The sequence below is a fragment of the Patagioenas fasciata genome, chromosome 7 (genome assembly GCF_037038585.1).
Source record: "Patagioenas fasciata isolate bPatFas1 chromosome 7, bPatFas1.hap1, whole genome shotgun sequence".
NCBI classification, from domain to species: Eukaryota; Metazoa; Chordata; class Aves; order Columbiformes; family Columbidae; genus Patagioenas; species Patagioenas fasciata.
In genome coordinates, this window is record NC_092526.1 from 8,161,334 (window position 1) to 8,183,584 (window position 22,251).

General features: G+C 42.0%; 1 protein-coding gene and 1 long non-coding RNA gene across 5 annotated transcripts in view; one reads left to right on the top strand and one right to left on the bottom strand.

Annotated features, from left to right (window-relative positions):
* The window catches only part of NCKAP5 (NCK associated protein 5), a 374,621-nt gene that overhangs the window by 124,458 nt on the left and 227,912 nt on the right, over positions 1–22,251 (top strand). For 2 of the 3 annotated variants that reach the window (XM_065840878.2, XM_065840881.2), the window contains exon 1: positions 11,631–11,689. The exons of the other annotated variant lie outside the window; for it this stretch is intronic. The gene's annotated coding sequence lies outside the window, so the exon portion shown is untranslated. Of the gene's footprint in view, positions 1–11,630; positions 11,690–22,251 lie in introns of those variants that run through there. 3 annotated transcript variants of the gene reach the window in all.
* On the bottom strand, positions 7,518–11,175 carry LOC139828408 (uncharacterized). 2 transcript variants are annotated; one of them, XR_011739942.1, is made up of 2 exons: positions 10,866–11,175; positions 7,518–8,836 (listed from the first exon to the last, which is right to left on the bottom strand). It is a non-coding gene; the product is annotated as an uncharacterized lncRNA (long non-coding RNA). The 2 variants fall into 2 exon arrangements; XR_011739943.1 differs by having other exon boundaries at positions 10,535–11,175.

Consider the following 22,251-nt stretch of genomic DNA (forward strand, 5'->3'; position numbering starts at 1 on the left):
TATATAGCCCGATATATAGTAATCTTCAGGGAATAATTTAATCTGCATAGTTGGACACCTATTTCACCTTAGTTCTTATCAAGGAAGAAATAATGGTTTCTCTGATTTTTCAGGTGAATGCCTCTCATGTACAAAAAAAGTGACATGACAGTACTAGTTTGTACCCATCTCTCAGACTTCTCGGCCTATAGGACATAAAGTAGTATTACAGCATCTGCAGCACACAGAATTTACGATATGGACTTTATCACTCACAAAGTTTATATTTAATTCCTGCTTTATTTTGAAAACAGTAAAAAATAATTGGCACCAATAATTGAAGTTTACATTTAAGATTACAGAGTTCAGGAGATTATTTTTGTAAGACTGAAGGTGATAACATTATATGTAGATGACACTACCATGGTTAAATAGAAATGAATAATAGAAGATTAAAAGATGAAGAAGTCTTTGAAAAGTAGCAGGGGTAGTGACTTCGTTTTATTATGAGCAGGCGTTCAGATGAAAATTCAGTGGGTTTGGAAAACTGGAGAGAGTAATTTATTTTTAATATTAATATATTTTTAATATCATTTTTACAGGGTATTGGCATTAAAAGTTAAGACTTACAATAAGCATTACAAGATAAACCGTTCTGGTTTTGCCGGTCTTCTTTGAACAGTTTATTTCTCTTTCAAAGCTCTGGGATGTTTTATAGTGGGGATTATGCTAATAGCTCGCGCTACGCAGAGCAGGACTAGGCTGGCTGCAGCCAGACAGATGTCCTAATAAATCAGCATAGCCCTCTTCTCCGACTTCATTATGCTCTTGATTTGTGACTACCACAGTTTTAACCCAGTGGGTCACTGGGCGCTGAACCTGACATTGACCGATAACCCCTACTTTACTCTCGGCCAGCTAATAAAACAGACAGACACAAATTCTGGCCATTTAGCTCCTTCAGCATTACTTACAGCCGGGACAGATTTATCGCGGCCAGGCTAGGACAGAGGAGACTAAAGCCGATGTCATGGTTCGCATATCAATTTTACATTTCCCTTCCATTTCCACACGTACAATGGGACTCTAAAAGACACGTGGGGGCAAAAATTTCTTTTCATTTTAAAGGACGACTGTTTATACACGGCATTAGCATCTGCTGTGGAACATTTATTGCTGTAATTGCCGTCCCAGGAGAACTGACTATGGTTAGGTCACGTTTTATAGCTTTCTACTAAAACAGACCTTTAGCCCAGCTTCAGATGTCCTGTTGTTTAAAACCTTTACAACAACGAGTGAAGGTACCTCACTAGTATGAGGAGATGCAGACTTTTTTAACATCACTTTTCCTATACTGAACATTTAACAATAATTATTTTCACACAAGGAATGATGAAAATGATTGCATATTTGACTTGTTAGTGGTTCCTCCCTTTCTCAAGTTTAAAGAAAATAAATTTAACCAACATGAGACAAATTTGACCCCTGTCGATGTACATCACCAACATCTGTCACTGGAGATGATGCGCAATAGCGATTGTGCATCTCAGTGTGTCAGCTTGAACCAGAACACTGGATTATTTTAGACTTCTCTGCCCTACCCTGTCTGGAAATAACTTTAAATAGGACAGAATTGCGTTAGGGGTAGGGGATCCCCCTGCAGTGTTGTTCCTCCCATAGTCATTTAATGCTCTATCTATTTCAGCTAACGTGTATTACTACGTAGAATTTTTATGGCAGAATCACATGGACAATCAAGATGAGATGCAGAAATTTGCTCCTGTGGTCTTTGCTAATTGACCTTGACAACAGAACATAATTTTTAAGTCCTGAAACATGGATCAGTGTCAGCCATGACTAGTTCCTTTAACAGAAGAAAGAATTGGTATTTCAGCATAGGGTGCTTGCCTAAATATCCAAGTGTCAGAGACTGCTCTTAAGAACTTCTGAGGGAATTTTAGTAGTAGTACTACTGGGACCAGGACCAAATCTTTGATGCTGATGGCAATTACTTGCATACATGAAGAAAAGACTATCCCCATATCTAGGATAATTTTACTTAGACTTTGTGAATAGGCATTGTGAATGCAAAAGAGAAGTAGAAAACTGAATCTAAGAACAGAATAGCATGGAATTGCCAGTAACTTTATATGTGACTTTGTAGTTGAACCGTTTAATGCTTTGAGGTTTGGTTTCTCCTTCCCCTCCTCACCCACCCTCTTTCCTCCCTCCCCTGGCTTCCCTCTCCTTCTCCTTCTTCCTTCTTCTCCTTCTCCTCTCTTCACGGATGCAGGAAGAAAATTACAATGGCAACATTTCTTTTGAATGCAAACCAAACAAAATAAGACAACAATCACAGTTCATTAAATATTGATGTAGATAATATTTTCAGGCCTTGTATGTCACTTCGCTGCCACTGACAGAGTGAATAAAAATTACAGTAGAAAGAAGTTTCCATTATCATAACTTTCCACCTAAAGGTTTGTTTTGTCGACAATGAAGAAGATATATAGAAAAGCTAGGAGAATTGTAGGTAAAACATACAGCATTAATTTAGTTACTATATTGACACATACATATTTTTTTAAAGTGAATTTTTTAAAGCGAGGATATCCTGCATTTCAGACAAGAGAATTGTAAAATGAATGAAGGATCCACAGAACCTTATTCAGTTATTACAGTACGGAAAAACACAGAGGGGGATGAGCACAAATGTGCGAAGACGGCATGGCATTTCTCCATCACTGTATTTTAAAACCAGAGTTTGTTAAATACGTTTGCCATACTTTCATCACCAGCATTAGCATGCTTCTATGCTCCTGGGTTTAATGTTTGTATACTAAAGAGGTGGCAAGTAGTAAACAGGTTCCTTTTGCTGTAATCAGAAACTTCCATTGGGAGACCATAATTGCTAAGAAACAAAATAGCTCTGCAAGAATTCTTGATGGTGAGCACAGATTAAAATAACAACTGTGATTAGCTTTAAACTGCTTGACTAGAAAAGGACTAATCTTAGGGGAATAAATTGCATGGAAAACAAATGAATAACTCTATGTATGATATTACAGTAATGAAGGCTGTGAAAAAATCCAAATGCTACCCCAGCTAAATAAGGTCATGCTCTGCACAGGTATCTTTTTCTTGTCGAGTAACAAGTAACTTGGGCTGAGGGGAATTAAGGTCAAAGCAGACAGATCTTGGGGCTGAAACCCCAACTTCCTTTCTGCAAGTTTCTGATAAGTTGCCTCTGGTCTGTGATGCTTATGTCAGTTACAGACTGTATTTGGAATGAATTATCTTGCAAAAGTGTTGTAGCCTGTGATCAGCAGGCAGAGATTGGTTTGGTTTGGTGTGGTTTTTAAGAGCATAAGGTTTTCTTCTTCTTTGCTCCTTGATATTCAGTCCACCCGTCTTGTGACACCATCTTGCCGGGGGATAACGCCAGGAAAAAGGAGTTCAGTGCTATTAGCCACTAACACCTGCCTCTCATCTCTGTCTTAGTTTTTTGTTTGGCTGGGTTTTTCCTTGGGGCGGTGATGGTGGTTTTTGGTTTTCTTCACGACATCTCTACAACACTGACGGATATAGCAGTGGATATATATGATAAATTTGTAAAAAAACCCATGGATGTATTCCTTTTATGTTCCTTAGTGTTTGTAGGTGAGGCTGGCCAAGGCAAAGCAGAAGTGAGTTCGGCAGTTAAGAGTCATTCAGTCACCACAGATACTCCGATGTTTCCAACCAACATTCTAAGAGCATACATGTCTCTCTAAAGCTGGAGCTTCTGATTTGTGGCTTTACATGTGAAAAAAGTCATCCAAAATGTACATAAAAACATATAAGGCTAGCAAGTCATCTAACAGAGTTGACAACACTGCTTCAGATACTGCTTCAAGGATTAGTATTTGAATACGCACATTAGGATACCAATTAAAAATGTATCTGATTTTTGGCCAAATGTTCTTTTCTTTGGCTGAGTGTAAATTTGGATGGTTCAGTGAGCAGTGCAGATGTAGTTACAGGCCACAAAAGGCACTGCCATTGTATTATCTGTGAATGGAAGCGGCTCGCTTCCTCGGACTCCCCGGCACAATGCCCATCTCACACCACACTGGGTAAAGATACTTTTTCATGACTGAGCTGGATGAGAGTAGTGTGGATAATCAGTATACAGAAAAGCAAATGGTTTGGTCTTTGCCTTATAAATCATATTTTTAATAAGATCACTGAAAAGTAAGAAGGAATATATTGAAGATTACAAATGAACCTTACGGACTATGTAAGTCCACCATAAATATTAGATTTGTAATCAAAGGAAGAGACTGGACAGCTGTTAGAACACTTGTTGCAAGTTGCAGTAAAGAAGTGCACATTCGAATATAATTTATCTCAATATTCAAGAGTGATCACTGTTTTTTAAACAAATTAAAATAGGCATTTTACAAAAGTTTATAGCTGTTCAAAATCTATCAGTTCCACAAGTTCCTGATCAATAAGCAAACCTCCTTCAACAATGAGTCATTTTAAGTCTGATTTGGCATATTTTTCAGAGTATTTGCAAAGCTGAATTAAAATTAAGCTCAATTTGATGTGCTGTGTTATATTGCGGAATATGACCTGTGATGATTTTAGCATTTTACATTCATAACAAGTATTAATTTTAAATAATACGGCTCTCAGTCTGTTTCCTTTAATTGGAGAAGACTCCCATTAACACTGCCCATCGATGCTGCCTGAGTCAGGAGTGAAGTGTCAAGCCTCAGTTATTCAAGTCATTACATAAAGGAATTGGAACCATTCGAATATAAAATATATTTTATACAGGCAAATATCTCTGTATCTATGCTAAGCTACTTAGATTTTAAAACTGCAGACAAAAGATGGAAAAGTGTTCTTTAAAAAGTAACTTCATATGATCATGTTTATAAAACTAAATAAATGAACCACTTTTAAATTTAAAAATGATAATAACATCCTGTAATTAATTAGGGATTGGGGTATTTTTGCACAGATGTATGCTTGTCATAATAGCGAGACTGCTAGGGCCATGAATTGATTTGTTTCTCTTAAATTAAAAAATAGAAGGCCTTGAGCAAAATATATTCTTTAGATATATTTGGTAGAATAAGGATCACAAATGTTCCCTACCAAGTTGAAAGGAAAAAAACTCCAGCAGGGAAGTATGTGGAAGATCTATTTGACATATGGATGTTTGTTAAAAGCAAAATGCATGAACAGCCCAGAGTAAATTAGATCCTCATTTGTATGCTGGAAAATGAAATGTATAATCTTGGCATGGTTCTCTGTTTGTTTTAGATTTTTCATAAGAACAAACTCCTGTGTGTATGCAGATACACATATTACTTCAGTGGCTACTTAGGGTTAGGAAAAAAAATATACTTGGAGCAGATTTTATGTGAAGCTGAGTGTGGATGAAGTTTTCTGTCCACGTGTCCTGAAGCACATTTGGTTCAGGTCGCGGCTCTGGGCTCGGCGCAGAGCTGAGCACACCCAAAAGTACCGCACGGGGGGCAACGTCAGACCAGCCGCTCATCTGACACCATGCCCCAGCTTTCAGGTAGGAAACCAAATAACAGACCAACATCACCATCCACAAGAAATGAATACGCAATTATCTGTTGGTGTTGCCCAGAGAACATCTAGTCCTTTTTAATAATCAAACATTTCCAAATGGAAACTTCTCTGTAGTCTCTTTTTATTATTTGGTGTTGAATTTAATCCTTCACTAATGTCTAGGCACAGACACACTTATTCATGTTGAGTCATATTTCACTCTTCAGCTAATTTCAATTATTTTATTGGAATTATTCACAGAGCAAAGAATAATTCCTATGAGTAACAGTGACATTGCCCTGAAGTCTTCTCTAAGACTGCACAACCATATCTATACACGGAGCCTCTGTTTCCTGTTTACAGAGAAAAACCTTGATTTGCATCAAGGCAACAAATGAGAATTTGGACTCTTATAAAAACAGGATGTCCAAATGTCTCATAGAAATGAGTAGCGCACAGACAGGCTGTGAGATGGGGTTTGGGACGGGGGGGTAAGTTTAAGGACAGAGAAATAAAGAATTTATGAACTTGTTATTTTTAAAGGAATGGTACATCACCAATCCGTTTCATTAATAAAGTCTACAAACAGGGCAGTGCTGATGGCCGTTGTAGAAGGGCCCAATGAAACGCATGTGAAGTCATGCAAGTCGCGTTAGCACTTTTCCCTGTAAATCAGTTTCACTTGTGAAAGAAAAGTTAAATAATCAAGTTGCACATTTCTGCTTCATTCTGTAATGCTCAACCACTTTTATTTTTCCTAAACTGCATTAAAGCAAGACTTCAGGACCCCAAGTGAGAACAGGGCCTCATTGTTCCAGCCTATACACAAAGTGAGAAATGGTTTTCATCTCCTCAGCTTCGAGGATGAGACAAGAAATAACATAATTCCCTTTTCATGGAGAAAAATAAAATTGTGAATATTGTAAGTAATGGAGCTTATACCAGAGATCTGTGCCTAAGCCAGAGTTTTACGGTGTCCCAGGTCAGTGTGTGAATCATAAGGTTGGCATTTCTCACGTCACAGCACTGGGTGTTGTCAGCCTGTTCACTCCTCTCTGGGAAATGAAGTTCCCACATCACTGCCTGGAAGTTTAAAAGGTTTTATGGCTTAAAGCAGGCTCGGTGACAATCTTATGCTGTGCTCCATGACTAGGGAACATTTCCTTGTGTCTGTGGTTCATAGCATGATGAGGTGTGGAAGGGGAGGCCTGTCTTTGGAAGCATCCACTCCAACCCTTGTCCTTGGCCCTCGTCACTCCACAGCATAGAAGCCCATGTGAAGGATGACCCCTGTCAGGGGATGTGTACTGGCAAGGGCAGGAGGAGGGAAGGGCCCCATCCTTGTGTCTTGAGGCAGTTTATTTTAAAGTATATTGGTGTTGCTGTGCTGAAGCAATGGTTTTTAATATAGAGAAAATCATGAATGTAGATACCCATGTCATCTGGCTGGGCCTATTACAGGACACCTTTTTTGAGTTGAAAGCAGGACACCTGTACAGCCAAAGTGTTGCTGCGACATCGCCTCTTCTTGTTATTTCAGGTTAAGCTTGCACTGATCCATCACTGTCATCTTACAGCTTTGTCCTGCAACACCAGCACCTCTCTGCAGGTGCTGCGCTCCCTGGGCAGCTGCACCGCCACCCCCACTGGGGTGCGTTCATATTCTTGCAGAAGTGGAGATCAGATCTGTAGCGATGCTTGTCTAGGACGCTCACCTGATTTTTCCTGTGTAGCTCCAGTGCTGACTGTAATCAGCACGAAAGACCTTGGGTAGGTACTTCACAGCTTTCTCTTTAATTCTGTAGGATTGGGCTGGCTCCTCATTTACACACGTTGCAGGAGATCCAGCGTGCGCTTTCTATCAGTTCTGCCTGCTGTATGAGCCCTTTTTATGTTGACAAATTATGTTTTCCATGGCTTTATTTCTTAATAAAAGGGTACAATTATCTCTATAGCAACCCATATTCTGGGATATGGTGCATTTGCACGTTATTTTATTTTTTTTAATCAGGAGTAAATTCCAACATAATCTGCTGCAGGGAAAATATTGTGCATTTATAGCATAAACCCGCATAAACATTATTGTAATGGGTTCCACTGGGGACAAGGTTTCAAATATAAGGCAGCATTCATCAGATATTAAAGACCCGAGCATATTTTTTTCCTACTTAAATCAGCATAGCTCAGATTTTGCAGACTCTTGCTGATGTAGATATTCCCCATAGATTTTAAAAAATGAATAAAAACTTGCAAAATACAGACCTCTTAGTTTTATTACCACCTGATTAGCTAAGCAGAGTCTAGCAGAGTCTTAAATAAGCAAAATCCAGGAACCTAGATTAATCTCCAGCAAATGCTTAGCAGTAAGGAGATACTAGCTTTTTGCAAGATACTTAGTTTGCTGTAATTTATGTTGCAGAGGGATAAGCCTATCTGCATCCACATGGTGCCAGAACAGGCAGATGACTGTACGGCTCAGTACTTGAGGAGGTTTGACGCAAGTTTGATGCCACCTCTTCAGTTCTTCCCAGTTGAGTTCCTGATAATGCCGTAGTAAATCCAATATTGTTTTTCATTCAGCGAATTCTTAGTCCTCGACCCGGCAAGTCGAGAGCCTCTTAAGCCCTTCTGAGAGAAACAAGTACGTACGGTGTTGTTCTTGTAAAGTTTATTGTATTTCTATGGTCTTCCACTCTGCCCAATTCGGGAAGAGAGATCAAATGCAAAGGAAGTACCTGTCTTCCTGCAGAGCCCTTGGAGATCCGTCCACAAACACGAATCAAAGCTGTAAGCACTCTCAGTCCTTCTTTTCTCTAATAACACTGTTATAAATGCTTAAAAACAATAGCCAGATGCTGTCCTTTTCCCAGTGATGGCAACGTCAGGATTTCCCTTCACTTCTGTTCTGCTGTGTGTAAATGGGCAAATGGCAGCACTTGACTCCTTCTTCAGTCAATTCAAAACATGCAGAATTCTCTTGCAAGATATAAATTCTAAATTTCCATTGAGGTCAAGAGAAAACCATTACAGCATCCTTTTCAGGCTGATCATAACCATCAGCAGAAGGAACTGATGGGAACAGATGTCGGCACAAGGCAGCAGCCAGACTGTGAGTCTTCCTGTACTCCTTACTGGTCTGTACTGGGAAATACCAACATGGTTATTTGGGACCAGTTTGCTCCGGAACTTCTCTTTGAGCGGCTGACCCATGAAGTGATTTTGCTGCCAGCACAGGGTGCTCAGTGAGTGTCCCCATCAGGTGCCATTGCACAGCTTGATGTCCCTGAGAAAATGAAAAAATTACTATACTGAGCAATTACTGCATTTGTCAGTTAAGTTTCTATATTTAAAATGATGGCTATCATTAATGTATCGTGCTACTGCTATCACCTACTTCACTTTAGTGTTTTGAAGTATGAGCATTGTGTTTTCAGTATCGCTCCAAAGCAATGGCAAGCAAAGACTTGAATTTTCTTTGAAGACTAGTGTATCGTCTTATAAATGTCTATGCTAGATAAAATTGGGCAAGCCTAGGGACAAGAAATAATTAATGATTTGGAACATGTACTTATTGCTGTGTATGAAACTGAGACACTATTAATCTTGAAGAGATACAGAAGAACAGTATCTCAGCTGTCAGGAACAGTATAGCTCGATATGCATAAAAAACACTTTCAAGCTGTAATTATACCTGTAAATTGTAGATAAATACCGGTTCTTTTAAGTTCTAAATCACTTCTAGTTACAGAGTAGGAGATCAATTCCATTGCTTTTGATTTCAGTGGATGTAACCCTGGACCTCAAAATAATTAAAGAACTGGCAACACATTTTCTCATTCCTGTAGTCCTGTTTAACATGTCTGGTGAAATCATTCAATGATTTCACTAGGAATCTGGGAAAGGAGAACTGTGCATAGATGTGGTCTTCACATAAACGCTTTCTATGCAATAATTTGTGGTCTAATAGAATGACTTGTTGACTAGGCTAGCACAGGATTTTAAGATCTGCAGAATCACACTTATGAAAGGATTGTAATTATATTGGTGATTTTACTGCATCTTGAATACCAGTTGCAGTTCTGGTCCCCCATTTCAGAAAAGGTGCAACAGTACTGGAAAAGTTCGGAAAGAGGGCAGAAAAGGGTAATCAAAAGCATGAGACGGCTTCATTTATGGGACAACTGGGACTCCTGAGTCCGAAAAAGCAGTAACTTAGGCAGGGGAATGACAGCTAAAAACGTGAGTAGCATGGAGAGGAGCAAATTGCTGCTTCTTCCAATGCAGGAAATACAGGGTATCGCTGCAACTAACAGGTGGCATATAGAAAAAAAAATGAAAGGAAGAGATTTTTCATGCAGTGTGTAAGCAACGTTCTGAGCATCTGCAAGAGGGTATCGTAGATTTTAAAAGCGCACCTGGGTTCAGCTGGAGACTGGAAGAGATCTAGTGAGATGTACTAAACACAGAGAGGGCTCAGGATGTCCCTGAGCTCCAGCGAAGTGTTGTACCTTTCTCTGGACATTGAGGTTTGTCCTTGTTAGAGAAATGATCCTGAGCTACACAGACCTTTTGGACAGATCCAGTGTAACCACCCTTAAGTTACCAAAGCATCAAAAACCATTTAGCTTTTGCAGTTTTAATCACTAATTATAAAGGAATCTGGATACTTGATTTAGGTTGACTGTACTTGGTATCACCACAGGAAGACGTTCCTTCTCGAAAACACATGGTTTTCAGCTACAGCCAATCTGTTCGGTAAAATTGGGGTGTTATTTCTGGTGGTATATTTAATTCCAGTGATTTATTCATTCTTGAGACCATATTGCTCCTCTGCTCAGAAACCTCCACATTCAAAATCCAGCAAAACTCCTGCCACCTTCACTTTTGAAGCTTTATTTCTCTAGTACTTCTTATTTCTCATACTCAGATACAGCTCTACCCTTTAATTTTTGCCTCAGCATAATGAGGAGTTACTTTGTACCTTGTGTTGCTTGCAGACTCTTCACTCCAGCATACCCAGCTGTCTCGTTTGTTCCGTCTCAGGTTTTCTCACTTTGTTTTCAAGACCACTATCTCACATGTTCTCTAATTAAACCAGAAAATGCTGCCTGAGCTCTTGCTCATTCAGCACTTAGGTTCTCTTAAGTGTATTGTAGCTAGAAATGACCTGATCACATTGAAAAATAACACCACTGTGATCTACTGTAACTGGGAAAATTGTTTCACTTGCAGTTTATTGACTACCAGGTGACAAAGCTATCAGTGATTCTTTATCCATTAAACACGAGGTCTTAAAAGCGTGCCGTGCACACCTGTGACTCTCCATCCACCTGAAGCCTTGTACCCCCCTGTTGCACAGCCGGGCCCCAGCAGCCTTGCGGGGTGACCTCTCCGGGCAGAGCCGCGGCCACTCAGCGCTCCCCGGGTCACCGCGGCCGGGCGGCTCTGCAGCGCCGAGAGCCATCGCTCGCAGCCTCCGAAAGCAACCGAGGTGGCATCACCCTGAGGTAAGTGTTTCATTTCGCGCTGTGCACAGCGAGGCCTTTTTCCCGCTCACACTGGCCAAGGACGGCCTGAGGGCAGCTGCCCCGAGACCGCCGGGAGGACGCTGCGCGGCGCCCGCCCCTGGCCGCCCCGTCCCCGGGCAGCTCCCGCTGGCCGCCCCCAGCCCGGAGGACCCCGGCGGCCCCGACCCCGCCGCCGCACACAATGGCCGCCCCCGCCCGGCCCGCCCGCCCCCCCGCCGCGGCGAGCCCCTGCTGCCGGCGCAGATTTGCGGGAGCCATTCAGTTGCGACCGATTGCGATCGCGGCAGATGGGCTGGATCTGACAGCCCCGCTCCTCCGCGGGGCCGGGGGCGGAGGGTCCCGGCCGCCGTGCTCCCCGCCCCGCCGAAAGTGCCACCCCGGGCGCCCGCCCGCCCTCCCCAGGCACATGTTACGCGTCCCGCGGCTGCGACGGGAGCGGGAGGAGAAGCCGCCGCGGCGGAACAAAGCGGAAGAGGCGAGCGGCGGAGGGGCGGCCGGCCCGGGGAGCGGCAGCCGCTCTGCCCAGGCGGGGGGCGGCAGCGGGGGGCTCCCCGGCCCGCCGGGACGCGCTGCCCCCACCCGCCGCAGCATGCTCCACCGCCGAGCAGGTAAGGAGCCGCCCGCGCCTCCCCTCCCTCACCTGCCCGCCGCGCCTCCTGCCCGCCCCGCCGCCGCCGTCTCCTCCCCTTCCCCGGCTCCCCCTCGCCGACCCCGGCGGCGCCCGCCGCTCCCCCGCCCGGGGGGCGCGGAGCTTCGCGGGGACGGGCGCGTCCCGCGGGCGGGGGGAGGCACCTGCCGCCGCTCCCCGCCGCCGGCCCGGCCTCCTCCCCGCCCCGCCAGCCACGTAGCCCGGGGCGGCCGCGCCCGCCGCAGAGCCGTGCGGAAGGCCGAGTGCCCTGCGGCGCCGACCGGCCGCGCTTCGCGCCCGCGGAGCTGCCTTGGGGCCGGATGAGCCTCAGAACCCCGCGGCCGCGCTGAGCCGCCCCGATCCCCAGGGCGGCCGCCCCGGAGCGCCGCACCGCGCCTGTGCGCGCCCGGCCCTGCCGCGGGGTTCTGCCCCTCCTGGGCCGGGGAGAACGTGCAATCCGCCTTTTTTCCTCCGTTTTCAGTCTTGTGGCGCAGGGAGGGAAGCTGGTGGTGTCAGCGTTGAAGCCCTGTTGCTTCAGAGGCTGCAGGTTTTCTTGTGAGTCTGGCAGGAGCATCCTAACGAGCTTTATTTATTTTTTTAATTTTCATTACTGTTTGTTCAAAAATTGAGTCCTCCACATTGTACAAATCACCAGGGGGAGATTGTACTAATGGGAGAAGTACATTAGGCAGAAAAGAGATCTTTTTGGAATGAGTTCGAGTTAAAATACACAAAGCAATAGGGTGTAAAGTAAATGCAGAATGCTGAGTGACCCATTGCTGTCTGACCAGGCTTTCAGTTGTTGATTCTGGTGACTTTAGTAGCGTGTTAGATCTACTGTCTATCTTCTGAGATTGGTTTACCCAGAAAATGACTGAAACAAGGTAGAGTAAGTGTGATTGGGCCTTGGATTTTCCTTTAGGAAAAAGCAGAGCCACATAAATATTACATTGTTGCTAACTTAATGTATGTACAATTCTTTTTCCTCACATAATGATATAAAATTGACTCCTGAATGGAAATGATTTATAAACATCTACTGTAAATTTTTACATCCCTTAAAAATTGATATTCCAGATAAACCCCTTCTTTATCAGTAGAAAGTTTTTAGCAAGTGAAGTAACATTAAATAGACAAGTGATTTACATCTGAGGATTGAGTGTATACATTACTGGATTGCAGATAAGCTATGTAAGTAAACAGAGTGCAGTGCTCTGTTATTGGGCACGACTATGGAGATATCATGGGACTTTTTTGCTAGTTAATAGCATAAGGCTTCGTGGGAACTGTTTGATCTGCAGGACTTTTGCTTGGCAGTAGTTTACTTAAGGTTATTACACTCTGTTTGGGGACTTGTATTTGCTAGTCATTATTGCATTCTTAGCTCCAGGCTTCCCAGAGTTACAGGTTAGTAGGTCAATAAAAATTGTGCTGAAATGCTGGGATGGGCAGGCTAGATTTTTTAAATGTGGTTGGGGAACAACTAGGCAGTAATCGGAATGCTAAGGAATTATTTTCTGTGAACTTTGATGGTGGTCATTGGTGATGAACCAAACATACTTTTTTTTGCCTGAAATACCAAAAATCTTTTTCCAGTTCTTGTTAAAAGAAGAAACAGATCACGTCAACTAAATATACAGTATCCCCTTTTAGGATAAAGAGACCAGTACCCGTAGTTGATTTGCCATGCCTTAGTCCCTTTGCTGGTGAACACTGGGATTAGTGCTGCTGGCATTAGATGAGGCTTTGCCAGTAGCAAGGGTAAAAATGTCATCAGGTCTCTGCTGCTGTAGATTGACATGTTTCTTTCAAAACTTGAAATTCGCTGTGCTGTGCAGGGGAACAGTATGAAAAAGAACATTATAAGATTGCTGTTGTGTTAAAAATACTCTAATAAAATCTGGAGTCACACAGGTTAAGGCGATCCCAGAACTGATTGTGACCCAGCGGGTTTGAGAGGTGCAGAACAGCAGTCTGAGCCAGACTCTGTGCTGCCCTTCTCTGAAGCCCCCGCTCATTCCCAGAGCGGCTCTAATCTCCGTTCCACCAAATCCTGGAGCCTGGTGATTGACTGTGTACATGGAGCAGTTCCATTCATGTCACAGCGTACAATTTACGCGGTTAAAGGGAGCCATATGGTGTCACCCCCCCAGCGCAGCGGTGCGCTGATCATTCAGGATGAATTGGAAGTCCAGTGCTGAGCTCTGATGGAAAAATGAAAAAGAACCCAGAACTTGAGAATGTTTTCAGTTATCTCTCGTGTAGTTCCTCTTTCACTGGACATTGCAGACAGGAACATTATATCCTTTAGCTATTATATCCCATTATATGTTGTATTTTTTGACTTTTTCAATCTGGTCTCTTTGTACCTTAGTGGTGTTAGAGAGTTTCCTAGGAAGGTTATTCTGACCAGTTTTTTCTCACCTGCATCGTTGCTGTTAACTGCCTGTAGCACCTAACAATTTTTTCTTGCTGGAGTGAGGTATAGATGTATGCTTCGTAGGTATTTGGTGTGACCTTCCCTTTTAAGTAAAGAACCTCCCTTTCTGTGATAATTATTTAATGGTTAACTTCACTTCTGTGCTCTGTAAGGTTAGTTACAACTGTTGTAGAGCATCACTGCTGCACCTCTGCTTGACTCCGCCAGATAAATCCCTACACAGCAGCAGCAGCCAGGTGTTATGCATAAATCCACTTCTAACACTGATTAATTTTCCATTTAAGACCCTCATTTTGCAACCAGTTAAACACCTGCTTAACCTTAGAGTTACACCATTGAAATAGGCTACTCTGCCTGTAAAATTAAGCATGAGTGTAGTAGTTCGCAGGATTAAAGTTTGCAAAGAGGTGCCGTACAAAAAGAAGCCAAAACACTCCAATCCCCTTTTGCTCTGCTCCTATTCTTGGGAGTTACGGTAGGTGGCTGCCATTAGTTTGGTTACTCATTTAAAATGTAGCTGAATAGTGAGATGGAGCTGGCTTGAGGCTGGTATTTAAGCAGCGGGAATTGTGTTTCTGCTTTTGGCTTATGGTTCTCTGGAGGTGTGAGGCTGATCTTTGCACCAGAAGCTGCCCCGTGGTGAAGCTGAGCTTGTCAGAGCACTGATGCAGAATTGCCATTGCTCAGAAGTCAGATGATGCAAATGGCAATTTTAATAGCATTCATGTAAAAACATCAACCGGAAGCCTGGTAGGTTTTGCAGTTATGCTTCCATTTCTGAAGAAGGTCTGGAGGGATTACTAGAGCAAAATGCTGTTTATTGTTTGTAACTCTTCATATTTAGATCTCATTTACATTGTGTAATGGAAGCTCCTTGGAAGGAGCAAAGAATTGGTAGTATTAGGATATTAGGTGATGGAAACAGAACCAAGCTGATGTGGATGGAATAAAAAAGTCAGACAATTTCATTATTTTTTTTGTTTGAAAATATATTCAAATGATTTAAACATGAAGAGGAAGACTGGGTGTTCTGCCAGTAAGACTCGTATATGCAAAATTCTTCTAAAAGTCACAGACCCTGGAGTTCTCTAGGTCTTTGAGAATTTATTTTTCTTTTGTACTTATCCCTTGAAATGAAAATGGGAAGGTTTTTTTCAAAAGGAGAAAAATCTTAAAAATACAGCAATTAATGGCTCATAGAGGAGAGTCAAGTACCTCTTCTGCTGTGGTGTGCGCACTGACTGTTCACACCTGAAACATAAAATAGTCCTCAGAATAATCAAAATGCAAGTGTGATCAGGAAGGAAAAACCAAGACATGGAAAAAGGTTTGAAATATCACAGAAATAAAGTTTTCAGCACTGCTGTATGCTGTGAAGGAACAAAAAGAATCCGTCGTCTTTTCCATATCTCTCTTCTTAGGATTTCTCTTAATTCCATGTCGTTCTGAGTATCTGAGCCAAACATTTACCTGTTGCTTTCCCTGTGCATCTTTGTTCAGTCTTTTAATAACTTCCCTTGCATTGTGTATAAGCCCATTTAAATAGACTCTTGGCTCCTGGTGCCCTGTGTTGTTCTAAATAGACAATACAGCTGCTCTCTCATTATGTTCACTTGAATCCTTTAGACTTTTCAGTTCTTCTCTGTGCCAAGAGTTTGCCCGTGCTGTTGGTCTAAGCCACTACAGGAAACTAAAATCTTCATCCCATTGTATACTTGCTGATAACCAAGTTACTTGTGCCCGAGTACACCACTTGCTTATCCTCAGCAGTTCTTTTTGCGGAAGATGAACTATATGCTTTAAGCTTTTAGAATGATTCCAGATTTCATTGCTGTAAGCACAGCCATTTCTGTGGCAATAGAAGTTGGCCTTTTTAGAGCTTTTCTGCCCTTTCCCTTTCTTCTTCTTTGAATGAGGTGCCTGTGTACCTCTTCTTCATGCCTGCTGTCAATGTCTGAGTTACATGGTGTGTTTCTAGTCTTGGGTATAAAAGCCAATTCGTAGTTTGTAAAATGATCAACCTGCTGACTGACTGCAGCTATATCCTTAATAAAAACATAACTGTGTAAAATGCAGTAAGTAGAAAGTGTAAACCAAACCTAGTGCCATAAATGCATCTTTCTGTTGACTTTGGTTGTAATCCAAAGCTACCGACTGAGCCATACTCAACATGTGGAGTGTCTTGGCCTTCTTGACATCTGCAGTGAAGTGATTCCTGGTGGCTACTGAAGATGGGATTGAGTCGTAATAATTCCTGTTGGTGTTAATGGTAATCTGACATGCCAACTTTCAAACAATTTACTACATATAAAATATATTTTCTTGTAAATAGCACATGTGGTAATACAGGGGACTGCTGGGAATGCTTCTGGTATCTAAGCCCTAGGTGGGTATTTGTAGTTCAATAAGTAGGACAAATTTACTTTGTTTTTCACTGCAGGGTGCTCTCCCATGTAACACTGACTTTACTACTGGTACTACTGCTGCTATAGGTTGTCTCTTGTATATAAGTAAGTTAGTATTAACATCCAGTTATCGTTTTCAGAGTTACTTAAAATGAGAAATTACGGTATTGCAGTATGCTGCTATGGTTTGATTTTTAATGCTCACTCTTATTAAAATAAGCTATTTACATTTGCATTGGCATTGAAGTACGGGCCTAGCCAAGGACTCAAGAGGGACATCAGTATTATTGACTGACACAGCACAAATAAGAGAAGAACTTGATTATTTGCTGTGATCCTTTGTGGGTCCAGGACCACACCTCTACTTTATCTCCCAGTGGGCCCTATAAGTTGCACCAGCTGCTGGTCCTGGGCATGCTCCCGAGGGTTGACTGCTGGGGACCTTGTGTCTACGTTACACCTGGGGTACTCTGGTTGTTGTCCTGGTGCACAGCAGCGGGAGGGAATCTACAGCCTTATGAATGGTGTGCTCAAGACCTTAATTGTTCATGCAAGACAAGTTTTCAGCTAAGAAGTACCCCTCAGCACATTAAGTTACCAGTGGGAATGCACATAGTGGATTAAAATATGATCAGAAAGAATGTCGTCCCAAAACCTCACAATGTGCATATGAAACAAAGATCAGCAAGTGATCAGAGAAGTAGACTGCAGAGTACAAGGGAAAGCAAGGAAACATTGGTCAGAGAGCAGATTTCCTTTGAAATCAAGACCTCTATTTTTTTCTCAGAGTCTGACATTCTCACAAGATCAGGTGTCTGAAAGTTACTTCAAAACTGCTATGACTGTCCATGGCTGGCACTGATGCATATCAGACCTTTAGATATCAGGAGCCTACGAATGCTGGTGTCTCTGGGCTTGTGAGCATGGATGGACTGCCTCTGGCCAAACTCTGCATCAGAACACCACGAAATCCCAAAACATCCCAGAGTTTCCAGATCTGGACTCCATGGTTTGAGCCAGGATTTGTGGGCCTTCCTGGTTCCCTGATGAGGAACTGAGGCTTGGTTCTTGGAGTCCAGTTGCACAAGGGGGTTGAATGCTCATTCTGTTTATTTGCTAGGAAAGACATGGATAAAAAGTGTGAAGATGAGTGGCAATCTGGACTGTGTTCAGTGATCCCAGAGAATGAAGTAGGACCGAAGATGACTCTGTTTTGTTTTTGTTTTGTTTTGTTTTTTTTTTAAAGCCAGAAAAGATGTTAATAGACCTATGTGGTAAGAACAGGAACCAGGGGCAGAAGAGCCCTAAGGAAGAGTAAGGCAGATGATGTGGGTGGGTGAGAGGATGGGCTGGGAGATCAACACCAGCTTGGCAGGGGAAAAGAAAATGGCCTTGTTGGATTTTGGTTTAGTTCTTCTTGGAAGAAAACAGTGAAGTTGTGTTCAGGAGGAGAACTGCAGATTTGCATGAATTAATCTAAAGGTAGAAAATACTTAACTGCAAAGGGATATTCTATTTGGTTTGAAAAGCTGTGTAAGGAAAGTGTCAGAACTAAATGAATAAGAAAAAAAAATTGCAGTGGAACAGGTGGTCAGGTCTTGGGGGTTGTGATACAGGTGTTAGGAAGTGTGAAATCACAAATGGAGAAAGATATTGGGATCTGCAACAGCATGAGGATGGAAACCAAGTTGTAAAACTGGAAGAGAGCAAGTGTGGTATCTCTGATTTTACTGGGGCTTGTTTTCTGGAGTCAAGATACTTGCATCAAAGAAAAGATCAAATTTTTCATAACTAGTTAAAAATAGTTTTGATAAAAGCTAATGCTCTAACTCATTGGTTTAGGATGTATTTAACATAAAGGAAAGGATGGCAGTGGTCTCTGGTGGATTCACTTCATAGAATAATGAAAACATACTTGAGTACTTACTGTGCATTTTGTTTGCTGATTGTGGATTTTGTGTTAGGGTTAAGGCTGGATAGGTTGGGACGTAGCAATATGTGAGTTTATCTCTCCCTTGTCACATAAAGGCTTTTCTAAGAAATATATTTATAGCAATACTTAGATAAATATTATTATAGTCTGGATTGATCTCCTTAACATCTTCACTTGGTAGTAGCATAGCTGTGATAGTATTAAGGATGGTAAGTAAGACAAGGTTTTCAGTCATGGGTGTCTCTTATGAGATTAACACGGGAAAAGAAGTCAGGCTTTTAGCACATAAGCGCTATTGTCTGTCCTTTCGATTCTGTTAATCTTCTCTCTTTTATGATGGTGACATGTTCCACAGATTTTTGAGTCAGATCCAAGTTGGTTGAAACATAACCTGGTTTGTTTAGTAGTAGCAGGATCAAACCTCAGTGTGAGGCACGTAATAATAATAATAGTTCTGGTGTGTTTTGCTACAAGCTTTTGCTGGGTATATGCAAGGGTAATACATAAATTAATGAGAACTATTGTTAGATGTGAAATATAACCCATAGTTCCAGTCAGGCATGGATTTATTGATGGCACTGAGGGGATCTAAGCATGACATGACCCTCTTCCCTCCAGTCCCCCAGTCATTATGTCAGATGCAGAGCTCCTACATGACAGGATGAAATCACAGCTCTACAGCTGGGTGTCTGCACCCTCTTTCTATTCAAATCAGTGTTGAATTTCTCTCTGCCTTCAGAAAACTTAGGTCTCTTTTTTTCTTTTACAGTCATATTACAAAATATCCCATCAGTGAGGTTTGGGTAGGAAATGTTAAAGCTCCTTTCCCATATGGTGAGATGAGCAGTCAACCAGTGAAACAATTTGGATTAAGACTACATTCAAGGTTTTGATTTTTTTCTTTGACTGTCTGATACATGGTGCAACTAAATACACATCTCTGAGAGACTACTTTATAGAGGAAGCTACTTGACACAGCGCTAATTTATTAAAAAGAAGGAATAGACATTAATTGCTAGATCTTTAATAAATACAGCTCAAAGATTGTCTTTCCTCTAGTAAGACAAAGAAGCTTTCATCTGTGAAAAATCAAGATTGGTGAAGGTTGTGGCTGAGGTTACAAAGCGCCAGACTGGGATGGCCAGTAGCTATTATACCGTGTGGGCCTTCCCTGGGGCTGTGGGAAGCTGTGGCACCTCTCCCTGCCCACCCCAAAGGGATGGCTGTGCCACCGAATGAGGGACCTGCAGGGGTCATCGTTTGATCGTTAGTTGTGAGCGAGAGAAAACGCAGCAACAAATGTGGTCTTGACCTGCTTTGATATTTATAATAATCCCTAGGGGTTTAGTGGTCTGAAAATAGCATGCTTGGCTTCAATTTAAAATGAGTTGGCCAGCGTAGTGGTTGGTTTAGAGAAGTGCATCTCCAGCGGGCAAAGTGGAGCTCTGTCAGCACAGGGCTGCTGTGAATCCAGCCTGCCTGTGCACGAGCTCTTACAAGCAGATCCCCTTGAGGTAAGGAGAGGGTGAAATGCAGCTTCTCTGTGGAAGCAGCAGGTTGGAGATCTAGACATCCATGAATAACGGTGGTTGTAATCTGTGAGCTAAATTGAACTTTAAAGTTTTGTAGGTATCCTGTATTTTTGGCACATGCCTTGCTTTGTAGTTATCTTCTGCCAATAAGCATAGGCTCTTTTGAATGCAACTATAATCGGATTTGTGGATGCTCAGTGGTTACCTGGATAACTGGCCAACAGCCAGCCCTGTTGTCTTATGGTACGTTAGCCTGGGATTCATGCACTGCTGTTTGTTTTTTGTAGTACACTTCAAAGTACCAACATTTCCAGCTAGATCTTTTAAGATGTTGCATTTCCATGGCCCCCAGTAGACCCACACCCAGCTAGTGTCATGTGGCACTGGGGAGAATTTGGCTCTTGATGGAACATAAACCTGATCTGCATAGTTCTGCCCTGCCTGGGTAGTCTCCATAAGCCGTTTAAATAAGAATTGCTGTGTGGGCAGAAGTTTTCCAGGAAAACTGAGGAAAAGTATTGGAGTACTGCAGTGTTGCAGAGTCATATGGTTGTGAAATACCGACCTATGCAAAGATGGAAATGCCTGTGTGCTTGAGATATATGCGTACTTTGGCTTTCTTCCTTGTAGGTAGCTTTCTTAATGACTGAAATATTTCGCTATCTTTTGAATACCATTCTGGATGAAAGACACATTTCTTCAAAAGTTCGAGTGCCTCATTAATGACCTGTGATTGCTGTTCTACGGGGACTTTTCAGGGCTTGGTAATGGAAGTTGCTGCATGCATTTGCAATTGTCAGCCTCTAGCTCATCTTTGTCTTACCTTTTGAGAGAAAACCTTTCATAGTCTCCCAGCATTCATAAAAAAAATATGATTTTTTTTTTGGTCAGATTGTATTAGAAATCACAGCTTTTGTTCAGGCTAACTGTATGGGATAAAACCCTTAGAAAAGCGTAGGAGCTTCAGTTAGTGAAATGTGACAGTTAAGTAAGACTAGAGATTTCCTCTTTGGCTGCAAGTATTTACCTGAGGATAAGACTAAATTATTTCTAGCATAATAATTAACAAAATATTTTCTATTAAAAATGGATAATTTGCACATTGATCTTTTAGTTTGACGTGTTTTATACTTTCTTTGTAACGGATTATAGTAATAATTATCAATATGAGCAGAGTTTGTAAGGCTCTGCATTATCTATGTCTGTAATAGTAGTATAATGTCATATCAGCTTTGCTCCCAACAAAATCAATGACTATTTTGCTCTAGCTGACATGTGGCAATGTTGTAGAGGTTGACAATTAAGACTCATGCCACTGACTAACCCACTGAAAGTAGCAGTTTGATTTGTGTGTGTGTGTGTTGTACTGGGATGAAGGCCAGTTGGCCTCTAAAGATAGTTTCCATAGCTACTGTCCTACAGAGAAAGAAAATGCTGCCACAGCATTTTTCCTTTGGACCTTTATAGTTTTTATGCAAGCTGTCAAGACAATTAATTTTCATCAGATGTATTGGTTATTAGATGTTGAAAGCAGGGGGGCATGGTGGGTACATAGGATGAAAAAGAGCATTAAAGTAAGTAAAACATCAAGAGATTTCTTTATGTACACAATATGAATGCATTTCGGATTTACGAAATCCCATTACTGCAGCATCTGATATGCTAGAATGCTATCTACGCTCAAAAGATGAGGTCCTGAAGCTGCTCAACTTTATTTCTAAGAATAAGCAAGCTTGGCCATGACTTCCACCATTGCTTCTTGTTGGATGTTGTGATCTAGATGTTTAATTCTTTTTTAAAATGACATGGAAAAAGAATGCCTGCCTGTTAGAAAAACCCTCAAACTTTCCCTGGTTTAAAATAAAACCAATATTTTGTACCTCGTGTGTACAGAAGAGCATAAAAATGGCAGTAGCTACTACAGCAGTATGTTGTGTAAAAACAAGCATTGAGTATGAGATGACTTTTTGAGGTTAGCATGGGCGATGTCTTCATTTCACTCTGCAATGAGGCTTCAGGGCATGCCGCTTGGAGCTGGTTCTGGGAGTCATTAACATGTGCTTGTATTGCCAGCTCAAACTGCACGTTTCCCGATCACTGAGGCAGAAATAAGTATTTGAGTACTCAGATCATCATATTTGAGCAATTTGTGTAAATTTATGGTGCCTTTTCTCATTCTCTCAATGTAAAATAACAGAAGAGGCTCTGTCTGCTCTCTGTGGTTATAGATCC